Here is a 13974-nt window from a genome sequence, read left to right as displayed (position 1 = left end):
GGGCGCAATCAGGTGGTTGTCGAGAAGCTTATCTCTGCTGCCACGTGGACTCTGGGGCATCGGGGATGTCCAGGAGTGGATCACAAGCTGTCCCACAAAGGTTCTCGCTGTCGGCGGTGTCGGCTTCCGGATTGGAGTTGACAAGCCTTGGCAAAGGCAACCCACACAGGAATCAAACATCGCTTCTTACTCGGAACAGCAAGGTCAGAGAGGTTGCTCCTTTTCAGGGGAGCGAGGGCCAGTCTGGAGCAACCAGAGTAGCAGTGTAAACTCAAAGGTTCTTCTGTACTGGGGCCACTAGCCAACAGGCAAGCGACCAGACCAACGCATTGAGCAGAAAAATGCAAAAGGGCCCCACGCAGCACTCGATGAGTGTGGAGGGAAGATCTTCAGTGCAAAAGCTGCACTGGGCTGAGGCTTCTCAAACCCCAATGCACAGCTTCAAGGGGGCCTCGGGAGCTGCACGGTCAGCACTTCATGGTTTTTCCAAGATGGCCGGCCCCACGCTTCATGTCACATCCACGGGTCTCAGATTCGCTGGGACTGTGGATTGGGCTGTTTGAAGGCAGGAACACTGGGTCTTGTTGATCTCTGTTGCTCGAGTTCTGGCAGGAACTGCAACAAAGCAAATGGTGACGCACTGGATGGTGCCTGTTTGCACAGGGTGGTCACTCCTTGACCACAAGGGAGATTCTTCAGTCTTCTACGTCGAATAGGATGTCGAAGGGTCCAGAGTTTCGTTTCATAAGTTTCAGTCAGGATAATCTGATGTGCACTGGCACAGCTCCTACCTTTATTCCAAATCAAGGGGCTGGATTACCTGCTAGGTCCCTCCTATGGGTGGGACCCAGGAAGGGGGTGGTTACACCCCTTTCCCTTTGTCCAGTTTCGCGCCAGAGCTGGGGCTGGAGTGTCCCAGAACCGGTTTGACTGGATTTTGCATGGGACACCTTGTGTGCCCCAGGCAGTGTCTAGTTTCTTTCAACCCTCCCTGCTCCAATCCTCTATCTCCTGTCTGGGGTGGTGTAGCACCTCCCTGTGACAGGAAACTTTTTGTCCAGGCCTCCTCTGCCAAGTTTCGGTCAGCAGCAGGAGGTCAGACTTGAGTCGGGGCAGCAGCATCCATTTTGTGATGCTGAGGCTCTGGTTAGGATTAACCGGGTTTTAAGTAAAGTAACATGTCTTCTCCCTCTAGAAGGGTGGAATGCTACCCCCGTTGCCAGAACTGGCGAGGGGGTAGTATTCCAAAGTGTATGACACCTTACACAACATGTTTTGATAAAGCCAAACCAAAGTTAGCAATAACCGCGAGGATTATAATGCACTTAAGAGTATATGGTATGGCAATATCCTGGAACAGCAGTAAAGAAATGGTTCCGACCTCTGCAGACAGGCTCAGCTCGTGCTAGAGCACCATCTCACATAAAACCAAGCACTCTGCCTCCAGGATTGTTAAGGCCTGCCATAGGAGTGACTGATAGGTATATATGTGTCCAGATATAGGTTTATATACAGGTATACTATATCTAAGCAAGGGGTGATTACACCACCTTGCCCGAACTGAGTGATCAGCCAGTTGTGTCGATTTGAATGGCCAGCCAGGGGTGGCAAAAGATATGCTGCAGCCCCTGGTAGGCCTTGGATGCACCTATGCCCTGGGTACCTATAGTACACTGTACAGGGGATGATACGGTGTCCAGTACCAAATTGGTGTTGTATCTAGGGTACATGGAGTCAAGTCAAGTCAAGTCAAAAGATTTGTATAGCGCGCTACATACCCAGAGGGTCTCAAGGCGCTTGAAGAAGGGTGGGGAGTTACTTGTCGAATATCCACGTTTTGAGTTGCTTTCTGAATGCTAGGTGGTTCTGAGTAAGGCGAAGGTGAGTGGGAAGTGAGTTCCAAGTTTTAGCTGCTAGGTAGGAGAAGGATCTACCTCCCATGGTGGTTTTGTTGATGCGAGGTACAGTGGCAAAGGCTTGGTTGGAGGATCGTAGTTGGCGGGAGGGGGCGTAGAAGGATAATCGTGTGTTGAGGCAATCGGGTCCGATTTCGTAGAGTGCTTTGTGTGCGTGGGTTAGGAGCCGGAAAGTGATCCTCTTATTGACGGGGAGCCAGTGGAGGTTTTTCAGGTGATCAGAGATGTGTTCTTTACGCGGGATGTCTAGTATGAGCCTGGCTGAGGCGTTCTGGATGCGTTGTAGTTTTTTCTGGAGTTTTGCGGTGGTGCCGGCGTAGAGGGTGTTTCCGTAGTCCAGTCGGCTCGTGACCAGAGCGTGGGTGACTGTTTTTCTAGTTTCGGTAGGGATCCAGCGAAATGTTTTTTTGAGCATGCGGAGAATGTTGAAGCAAGATGAAGAAACGGCGTTGACTTGTCTGTACATCGAGAGTGAGGAATCCAGGATGACGCCCAGGTTCCGTGCGTGGTCCGTCGGGATGGGTGCTTTTCCAAGGGCCTCTGGCCACCAAGAGTCGTCCCAGGCGGAGGGGGAGGTACCTAAGATGAGGACTTCTGTTTTGTCTGAATTCAGTTTCAGACGGCTGTGCTTCATCCATTCGGCTACTTCTTTCATTCCTTCGTGTAGGTTGGTTTTGGCCATGTTAGGGTCTCTGGTGAGTGATAGGATCAGTTGAGTGTCGTCGGCATAGGAGATGATGTTGAGGTTATGTTGGCGTGCGATGGCCGCGAGGGGGCTCATGTAAACGTTGAAGAGGGTGGGACTGAGTGAGGACCCTTGAGGTACGCCGCAGATGACTTCAGTAGCCTCTGACCTGAATGGTGGAAGGCGGACTCTCTGGGTTCTTCCGGAAAGGATCCATTCCAGTGCCTTTCCTTGGATTCCGATGTTTTTGAGGCGCTGTAGAAGGGTGCTATGGCAGACCGTGTCGAAGGCTGCGGAGAGGTCGAGGAGGATGAGGGCGACTGTGTCTCCATTGTCCAGTAGAGTTCGAATGTCGTCTGTTGCCGCGATGAGGGCGGTTTCGGTGCTGTGCTTGGCTCGGAAGCCGGACTGTGAGGAGTCGAGGGATTTGTTGGTTTCGAGGAATGCGGCGAGCTGGTTGTTGACAGCTTTCTCGATGACTTTGGCCGGGAATGGAAGGAGTGAGATAGGGCGATAGTTTTTGAGTTCGGTGGGGTCAGCTGTGGGTTTCTTCAGGAGGGCGCTGAGTTCGGCATGTTTCCAGCTTTCCGGGAAGGTTGCGGAGTTGAGGGAGCAGTTGATGACGTCTCGGAGTTGTGGTGCAATTTAAAGGGAGTCCATTTAAAGAGAGAGCAGATAGCATGGGACCCTGATTAGCAGGATCCCAGGCCAACTAAGTCGAAAACCAGCTAAACACTAGGCAAAACATCTGGGGTAACCATAGTCAGGTATCCACCCTCCTACACAATTGGTTCAAACAACGACCCTACCCCAGACACAATGGGTCTGAAGGGATGGTCGGTTGGATGTTTATGAATTTTAGGTAGCATGTATAGCCTCGGCCGTTTAGGGTTGTTTTGATCTAGAAATTGTTTTGTCTTTGAGGAAATCCAATCCATGTTTTGTGCATGTTCTAGAATGCATTCTAATGTCTTCAAGCTTGCTTGAGTTGGATCTGAATCTAGTTTCAGATACGTTGTTTCATCCCCCAAATGTTCTGTCACTTTCCTTTTGTAGTAAACTGTGTCCATAATGATGAGAGCTCCACCTTATCGGCACGTTGAAACGTGAGTTTTTCCAATTTTGGGTTATTTTTGGAGAATTCTTTGGTCTTTTTTTGTAATGTTTGATTTTCTTGATGTTTGAAAATTCCGTTTTTGAAGGTCTTGTAAGACTAAAGTTTCAAACAGGTCAATGGTTTTATGAGAAGTAGGTGCAGTGAATTTACTCTTTGGTTTAAATTCCTTGTATTCTTTGGTCTCAAATGTTGTTCTTGAATGAAATTTTTTTTAAAATGTTGTAGTTTAATTGTGCGCATGAATTTAAAAAATGCTATCTCAGTTTCCGGTAGATTGGTGTTGTAGGTGGTAACAAATGAGGAACCTTTGTTTAAAACTTTGATCTGTTTCTTCGATAATTCTATGGAAGAGATGTTTATCACTATGTTCTGTGACTCCTCAAGTTTGGTTTGCTCCTTTCCTTTTCTTTGGGTTTGTCCTCGGCTTGTTTTTTAACATTTCCGCTGATTTGTGGCACTGTTTGATCGGTGGTTGCACTGGTGTTTGACCCTTGGATAAAAAAGATTATGTGTCTGTTGTTGAACGTTTCGCTTTTGTCATGTCTGCTAGTAGATGGTACTTCGTTCTCTTTGTTTTGTAAAGGAGTCCTTGTTGCTGCAATATCTCTATCCGATACTACACTCCCATCAGATGAGGTAAATTGTTTTTTGGAGGGACGGCTTTGAGCGTACATTTCTGCCCATGTGTATACTTCGTTTAAACGATAGTGTAAGGTGCCCCTTTTGAATTTTTTGAATTTCCATTCTTGAAGACCATTTCCATAGCTTTCAAGTTTCGTGTCGATTTCTTCTAAATATTTTATCCATTCATTCTCTTCTATTCTTGCCGATAGATCTCTCTGGGTATTGAAGATTTCTTCTTCTAATTCTTTGATTGATTTAGATAATTCTTCAATAATTAAAAGAATCAGGTCGAGAGAACATTTATTCAAGGCGGCATATCATTTGTCCATGAATTGCTTGTTGTACTGTAAACGGTAGAGGAGAGGTTTGATTGCCAGCCTTAGACCTCGGGGTATGCGTTGGTGTTTGTAATATTGAATTCAAGTAGTTGTATGGAGTCTCTGATTGAGTTTGCGTCGCATTATAAATTCCAGATGTCGTAATTGTTGAATTGTGGAACTCTGTTGTAGGTTGTTCCCGACTACGTCCAGAGCGTGTTTATTCCATGTTTTGTAAAACCGGCGTCAGGTAGCGTTTTTTGTTGTTGGTAATATGCAGGATTATCGGAATTTTGACGGTGCAGAAATGTGCAATACATGTTTTATGTTTTACTCTGTAGATCACCGCAATCCCCGCAGCATTGGGTTTAACATTAAGAACATTTTTTTCGAAGTTGCCTCGGCACAGGTCAGCTATCAAATTTGGAACTGATGACATTTTTATGTTTTTTACTTAGGATATTGAAAGGTTCTGTGAATCACTCTTTCTAGATTTTTAGCACCACTTTCGGGTTTGAGAATTCTTCCAAGTCACTTGCACTTTCTTGGCGTTCTGAACACTTAGAGATCTGTGGCATGAAGGAATACGTGAGCGTGACCCACCCACACACAATAGCACTTGGTCCCTTGAAATTCGAGAGTATTTGAGGCCAGAGTTATGTTAGCAGCAATTATGAGAGCGAACTATATTTCATGTTATTGATACAGTTTCAATTATGGTTTCTATTCACAGTGGCCCCCGAAGAAGGGACCGACGGTCTCCAAATGCATTGGGCCAGCCAACGATCATTGCATGGACTGATGGATTTGGATGATTAATTAATGATGTGTATTTATAACAATGTTGAAATGTTATGTTTGAAGCACAAAGTTTTGAAAAAAATGAATGTATGATACACACAAAATTTATGTTTTGAAAATTTCTGTTGGATTTGTATGCAAATAATATGATGATTCAAAAGAAATGAAATAATGAAATTAATACAAACATTGACTGAGTAAAACACAATGAGTTAAATGTTGATTTAATGGTGTAAATAACTGAATCAAGATTAGATAGTAAAAATTGATCATTGCTGTGCGGTGGGTCTGGTCGCGACACCACGTCTCGAACCATTCCATTGTAGATCTTGCCTAATAGACCTTACACCAAAAAAGGCAGTTGGCTGAATCACAGGGAATTTGATTGATTGATTTGATTTGATTTTGTGATTTGTAGAGCGCTCGAATGCCCAAGGGCGTTTTGGCACTGTAAGAGATACAGACTGACTGACCGCAGTAGTGGTGCACCACCTGGTTAAGATGAGAACAGCCATGTTTTCAAGTTCTTGCGGAACGACCATAGAGAGGGGCTGTTTTTCAGATCTGCAGGAAGCTTATTCCAAATTTTTGCCGTGTTGCCAATGAAGCTTCCCCCCACCAAAGCTGTTTGAATCTGGGGGTAACCAGGAGTTTGGCGCTACTGGATCTTAGCGTCCTGGTTGGTTCGTAAGATTTTAGGTTACTTTTCAGGAACCCAGGGCCTGAACCGTGAAGTGATTTGTACGCTAGGCAAGATGATTTAAACTGGATTCTTTTCCCTACCGTGAGCCAGTGTATACCTTGCATTTTTTGCGCTACAGGTTCACACTTGGTAATATTCAGAACCAGCCTGGCAGCCGCGTTCTGGAGACGCTGACGTTTATGTAGCAGCTGTTTTTGTAACCCTGCATTAAGAGCGTTGCCATAATCTAATTTAGATAGAGCTAGCAAGGTAACCAAGGTTTTGGCGGTGTCGGGTGGAATGTACGGCAGCAGTTTCCTAATGAGTTTCAGGATATACCATACCGATGAGGAGAGATTATTTATTTGGACCTCGAAGGTGAGTTTGGAGTCAAATATGACCCCTAGATTCTTTACTTTATCCACCGGCGTTGGACATCTACCAAGGCTGTCCGGCCACCAGAGATTGGACCAGATGTCCGGGGTGGCCCCCAGTAACATAACCTCCGATTTGTCCCCGTTAAGTTTTAAACAGTTGCCCTGCATCCAGTTGCTGACCTGGTCCATGCAGAGTCTGAAACTGTTCGCGGTCTCCGTGGTGTTGTTAGAGATAGCCACCACAATTTGGGTGTCGTCCGCATAAGATATTGGGACGAACCCGCAATTCCTGATGATGTTGGCGAGTGGATAAAAAAGGGACGGGCTCAACGACAAGCCCTGGGGGACCCCCCATGGCAGATCAAAGGCCCTTGATGAGAATTCCCCAAGCTCAACCGAAAAGGTTCTGTTTTCCAGGAATGAGGCCAACAAATTGGTAGCAGAGGGATGAAGACATAGATCGTTTAGCCTATTTATGAGAATCTCATGGTTAACAGTGTCGAAGGCCGCCGACAAGTCTAACAGAATGAGGGCGGCCTTCCCTCCTGCTTCCAGAATCCTCCTGAGCTCCTCGGCTGCCATCACCAAGGCAGTCTCGGTCCCATGATTCTCCCGGAACCCATATTGGGAGTCATCTAGGGTATGCGTGTTTGTGACAAATCCAAGGAATTCTTGAGATTGGCTGGAAATTGGCTGGAATAGAGGGGTCCAAGTTGGGTTTTTTCAGCAATGGAAGTACCGAGGCTGCCTTCCACGCTTTAGGAAAACAGCAGGATTGAATTATATTGCTGAAAAGGATCTGAAGTTGGGAGCTAAGCAGATCTGTGAACATGTGTAGGACCTTGGGGGGGGCACGGGTCCCTCGGACCACCGGATTTGGTAGACAGGACCAGCTGTCTGATTTCTTCCACAGAGGGCACTGAAAACTTGAATTTGGGCAAGGTATCTGTGGTGTTATTCTGCAAGGGGTAATCGGAATGACTAGTTCTCCCTGCATGAGGAAGGATGTGCCTCGGGGGGGAAGGACTCATATATAAGTCGCACCTTGTCCGTAAAGAACTGTCCTAGTTGGTTGCAAAGTTCCGAACTACCTTCGACCTGTTTAGGCGTGGGTTTTGTAAGTTTTTTAACCGTATTAAACAGTTCTTTACTCGAGTTTTTGGTCTTGTTAATTTTTTTTACAAAGAATGCCGATTTACCTTCCATGATCAGTTGTTTATATGTGGCTAGAGTTTTACAATACTCTGCTTTCTCATTTATCCCGTAATTGGCCCTCCTTTTTCTTTCTGCCCTCCTGCAGGTCTGTTTCTGCAGCCTTAATTTCTCTGAGAACCAGGGTTCAGAGTGTTTACTCCTTTTCTGTTTTTTGGTTTTAATGGGGCGGCTGCAAGCACTGCGGTTTTGATCCAATTCTCCACTTGGTGTGAGGCTATGTCACAATCTTTGTCTAATACTAAGGTGGAAGAACACAGTGGAGCGTGTAGTTCTGCAATATCGATCTTATCCCAGTCCTGGTATGGGTGATCCCCCTCCCAAGGTGTCCTGACCTTTTTAGTCCAAATTTAAGGAAAAGTGAATTACTTTGTGATCCGACCAGGGGACCGCCAATACTTCCCCGATCCTGATGTCAGGGTTCGAAGTGAATATTCCGTCCAGGGTATGCTCAGCGGAATGGGTCCCCTGCCTTACTAATTGGGAAAAGCCACAGCTGGTCATGGTCTCTAATAAGGAGCTCGTACTGCTATCCTCAGTTTTTTCCAAGTGGATTAGCAACTCTAGACAGCTTTGCCTCTAACCTGCATATTGTTTAACTGATATTGGGGCACATGCATCAAGGTAGGCAATTGTGATCTCTTAATTGCGATTATTAAGGAATCGCAATTGCCTATGCATGTAGGTTTTGCTAAAATATTAGCAATTCCTACATATTCATTAATTGCTAATAGTAAATTGCTTCCCATTAATTTCTATGACACTAGAGACCCATCGGAATGAATGGGAATTGCATGCTCAAATTGCGAGTACCAACTAGGTACTTGCAAATTGCGCATGCAATTTCAAGGGTGCAAGTGGGCCAAAAGGCCACCCTGATGCACCCCCGAAATTGGCATGTGTGTGCGCTGCATGGCACATTGAAGAATGCACTTGTTCATTTTTCAATGTTTTTGCAAATTATCATCAACTTGCAGTTGATGGAAATTAGCGTTTTCCTAAATGCAAAGTCGCATTTAGGAAAGGCTTGTTGCATCCCAAAATAGGGAATCACAATTTGCAATTCACAATTTGCAATTCCCTAAATGCATTTGCAATTTAGGTAATCACAAATTTTGCGATTTGATCCCCTAAAAAGGTACTATAAGGCCTTTTCTAATTCTAGATGAATTATTTCTAAGAATCCAAACTAAACTTGAGGTTACCTAACCCCCCGTTTTTTACTGGAGATACTAGGTCCTGAAGAAAGCCGACTTGACCCCTTGAGGGCAACTTGCGGTTGAACTATCTTGACCTTTTTATGGACACAACTCAGTGTGGAAACCTCCTAATCAAGTTTTCTCCGCACACCCAAACTTTTTAACCAGGCATTCTTTCCAGCACCAATTAAAGTTTATCAGCACTGGTTAATAGAAGCCTTTTTTAACTGCACAACCCCCCTTTTTTTTATTACTAACCAGTGGTTTACCTTCGGGTGGAGGAAGCATACAATCACACCCCATGATGATGCTGTCAAGTCACCAGCAACAAGGTGGAGAACCAAGATATACCGCCTATCGAGCCTTGGTACGTGAATGAGGGTTTTTTTATCGGCACCGGAACCGAATAAGAGAATAACATAACATAACATAACAGGTGTATTTGTAAAGCGCACGATTACCCGAAGGTGTCCTGGCGCTGAATAAAACCCTGGTTACTCAGGACAAGTGAACCCTTCCCCCTTTTGATTTTTTGATATTGCAACTAAGGAAGCTGAAAGGATCACAGACTTTTCCTTCTCCCCCCCTTCTGATAGAAAGTAGCTCAAAGTTCGCAAACATATTGCCCAACAGTGTTGCCCACTTCCTGAGGTTACAAGATACCAAGCCTTCAGTGAAAGCAGCATTTCTACCAATGCGAAGATCTTCATGGCCCGTTGGGCGCATCAGGTGAAGCTGGTTATCGCCCAAGACTCCGCCCCACTAAGGACACAGGATCTACAACACACAGCAGAGTCCTGTCCCTATTACCAATGTAAGTAGCTGCACAAGTCCCAAGTGGCTCCATACCACCACCAACTATGGCTGTTGGACTTTGCCCTTTTGGCAGGTTCACCCTGAAACTTTTTGCATTTGCCTAGCCTGTTTCTGTAACCTGGTGTTGGTGATTTTAGGCCTCTGCGCACTTTTCCCTGTGGTCCAGTGTAAAGTGCGTGCGCTCTCTGTGTATGTGTGGTGAGAGTGGCCTGCCCTCCCATAGGAATGCATGGGGAATATGTGTGACCCTGGTAGTTCCTGATGTGTGGGGAGTGCAGGGTCGAGTTTGGTATGTGCGAACTCGTGTGATTAAATGCTGAGCGATGATGTGCGCAGATTTATTGTGTCTAGTGTGGAAGTGCCACTTCCAGAAGTTGGCATGTCTGTGCAGTACATGTGAATTGACTGTCTGGATTGTGATTGGCTGGAGCTGGCTGGTGTGCCTGGCTCCAGGAGTCAGGATGGGTCTGCCCCAGTGGTGAATGGAGAGCTCTGCATGTTGATGGGAGGGAGGAGTGCACCTGGGACCTGAATAGGGCTGAGCCTTCCCTCCACAATGCTGGCTCCACCCCCTGTGGTGTGTCTGATGTCCCTGACCCACCCTGTGAATAGGCAGAGGGGCTGAGCAAAATAAAGTGCTCAAGAACCAGTTGCATCTGGTTCGCCCCTTGCCTGCACCTTTTACAACAAAGGGTTTCTGTGTATAAAAGAGGGCTGTGACCCCAAGTAAGGGTTCTTGTGCTTAACTTGAAACAACCAGGGCATGCTGCTGCTGGGGCCCAGGGGAAGGCTTGCCTCCCTGGGCCCTGCCCAGCCCCTGAATGCTGATAGACTTACTGGGACCCTTCTGCCTTGCCCTGGACGCCTGGGCGACTTCTGCCTGTGGCCCTTCTCTCCTGTCCCTGGAGGACTTTCCTGTGTAGGGAGCAGTCTGCTCCATTCCAGCCCCAGAGTCTTGAACAGAGTTCCTGGTGGTCCTAGGAGGGCTGGCTTCGCTTTGGGAGCACCTGGTTCTTCTTTTCTTTTGAGAGAATGCGCTGCCAGCATTCTCCTGGGGTGCAGGAGCTTCGCTGCCCCGGGGCTGCACGGCGCTGCTGGAGGGGGAATCCCCAGCGTGGGAACTCCCCTGTGATGGTGATCTTGTGGGTGCCACCCCGCTTATTTGCCCAGTTTAATATTTATATGTACGGGTGCCCACCCCATTTGTGTGCTTAATTAGGCGGGTGCTCACCCCGCTGTGTATTTTTCAGCTTGAGGGTGCCTAGCCTCGTTTCTGCCCCGGGATTCATCGCCGCGGCCCGCGGCGAAAACAGGAAGTCAGTGCCTGACGGTGGGTGGGACTTCCCGTTTGGAAGGGAAGTCCCGCCCGCCGCCGCGCTGGGATTGTACAAAGCCTCGCGTGAGAGAGAGAGAGAGAGTCTTTGAGAGCCTCGCGGGCTCCATTGCCAAATTCCTGGTCCCGAGATGGGGGACCGAGTGAAGATGCACCCCGTCCTGGCGCCCGACATGGCGGGGCTCCCAGAAGTTAGGGGAGCCCCGGAGGCAGAGTCTCACTCTGTCCCCGAAGCCGGAGATCCTCCCCCGCCAAGACCGATGAGTGCAGGGGAGCAAGAGATGTGGTGGGGTGCCATTGAAAGCACCGTGGTTGGGTCTCTTGGGCGGCCCCATCTGGCAGCTGGCTGCCCCAACACGAGCCTAGTTGGTGCAGAGCCTAAGTGGCTCCAACGTGGGCACATAGGTTCAAAGAGCCCCAGTGGGGGTCCCGAGGGCCAGCAGGCCCATGTTTTTCCCCAGTGGGGGTCCCGAGGGCCAGAGGGACCCATGCCTCATTGTTTAGGGGGTGGGGTGTCAGGGCACGTTGTCGGTGCCCGCCCCCAGTGCCCACCGCTTGGGGACATATTTACTTAAAAGGGCCCAGTGGGGTCCTCAGTGGTCAGTGATACCCCCGTTTGGGCATATCTGATTTTGATCAGAACCTGCATGGCTCCAACGTTTGGGGGCATCTTAGATTGTTTAGGGAGCCAGTGGGCTCCTGGGGCACAGTTGATTTTAGAGCCAGATGGCTCCAACACCCCAAATCTGTTTTTAGAGCCTAGATGGCTCCAACATTTGGTGCAGTTTGTCCTGAGGGCCAGTGAGAGCCCATGTCACAGTTTTGTTTCCACAGCTGCCCAGCAAGTAGTGGGCAGCTTCACCGTTTAGGCGCCATTTGAATAAGAGAGCCCGTGAAGTGGCACAGTGGTGCCAGGCCTTTCACAGCTGCGCAGCACTTAGTGCCAGCTGCAGCGTTTAGGCCCCAGGTTATATTTCTTAGCTGCCCAGCAAGTAGTGGGCAGCTGCAACGTTTAGGCTTGCGCAGATGGCGCACCCTTGACTGGCGCTGTATGGGCAGTGAGTCCTGACATTCTGGACATAGGGCATTTGAGCCCCTTCTTGATGGCCAGTTGGCCAGGGGGACTGGTATGTGTATAGGGCGCAAATCCCTAATGTGACCAGGTTTTCGGTGCTAGAATCCGCGAAGGTATTGAGCATTATTTCAACGAGAATGGGGGGACGGCCACCACTAGATCGGTAGAATGGGATGCATTCATCGTAGTTGTGAGAGGCCTGTGTATTGGTAGGTTTTCGGGTGAACGCACAGTGGTCCTTGCTGACGTGGACAAAGCGGAGGTTGCATTGAGGGAGCTGGAGCAGGGGCGGCCGGAGCAGCCGACGCTGCACACACAATTATTGGAAGCAAGAGAACTAGTTGCAGCGGAAACAGAAAGACTGCGGAGCTATGACCATAGACTATATACTACCAAAGTGCATGCTGAAGGCGACAAGGTAGGCACGTTGTTGGCGAGAATGGCGAATCCGGTGCCCAGAGGTAGCCCAATCGTGAGTGTGCGTACGACGACGGGGGAGATGGTATATTCTCAAGCTGCAGTCCTGACGCGCTTCATTAGTTACTATACGACCCTTTATCAGAGTCAATTGGAGGCTGAGGTTTCCGACATAGAGGACTATCTGGGGGGATCCGGCTCCCATTGCTGGATGAACACAGCGCTGAGGACCTGGGTCGCGCCATAACGTTGCCTGAGATTAGGGGGTCTATTAAGCAGATGGCTCGAAACAAGACATATATGCGAAATATATTGATATTTTGGCACCGCGATTGTTAGAGGTCTATGCCGAAGCTATGGAGCTGGGTCATTTGCCTCAGTCGATGAGAGAGGCGTTGATCGTTCCGCTGTTGAAGCCCGGGCGGGAAGGTGGTGATGTGACCTCATATAGGCCGTTGTCCATGCTGACGGTGGACTATAAAATTCTGAGTCGTATTCTGGCCACCAGATTGCTCCCACACATGACCACGTTGATCCATGCCGATCAGGCCGGGTTTATTCCCACCAGGAATACCTCGACTAACATCCGCTGCCTTATCCGGGTGCTGAGGTGTGACCTGGATCGGACCCAGATGCCGGCAGTATTGTCCGTAGATGTCGAAAAAGCTTTCGATAGCCTGGAGTGGGGGTACCTTGATAGGGTGCTGGAGAAGTTCGGCTTGGGGGAGCAGTTTGGGCGCTAGACAAAAGTCCTCTATTCCTCAGCAACAGCCAGGGTAAGGCTGTGCTCGGTAGTATCCTCTGAGTATGCGGTGGGAAGAGGGAAAAGGCAGGCATGCTCGCTTTCCCCTTTGTTGTTCGCGCTGGCGATTGAACCCCTAGCAGCCCAAGCGAGGTCGGGCGTGGCGATGGCGGACTTGTATGCGGCGAGACCACGCATTACATTTCATTATATGCGGGCAACCTGCTGCTATTCTTGGAGGAGACGGCGACGGCATTGGAGGGAGCGGTTGCAATGCTGTTGAACTTTGGGAAGCTGTCTGGCCTTAAGGTTAACTGGGGCAAAACGTGCATTTTTCCGCTGCAGGTTGACATGCCCCGGCCTCGCCTGACCGTGGACATCATATGGGAATGGTCATGTTTCACTTATTTGGGGGTCCGCATCTATCATGGTGCTGATGACATGCTGGAGGGGAACATAGGGCGCTGTGTAAGGGCTCTGAAGGGCTGTATGGCCTTCTGGGCGTCTCTCCCCCTCTCGGTGCTGGGCAGGGTGGCGCTACTTAAGATGGTGGCTTTGCCTCGGCTGCTTTACTATTTTCGCATGCTGCCGATATGGATCCCTCAACGGGTCTTCAAAGAATTGCGTACACTAACGACGGATTTTCTATGGGGACATGGGA

The sequence above is a fragment of the Lissotriton helveticus genome, chromosome 11, assembly GCF_964261635.1.
Source record: "Lissotriton helveticus chromosome 11, aLisHel1.1, whole genome shotgun sequence".
Classification (NCBI taxonomy): Eukaryota; Metazoa; Chordata; class Amphibia; order Caudata; family Salamandridae; genus Lissotriton; species Lissotriton helveticus.
This window is presented reverse-complemented; position numbering follows the sequence as displayed.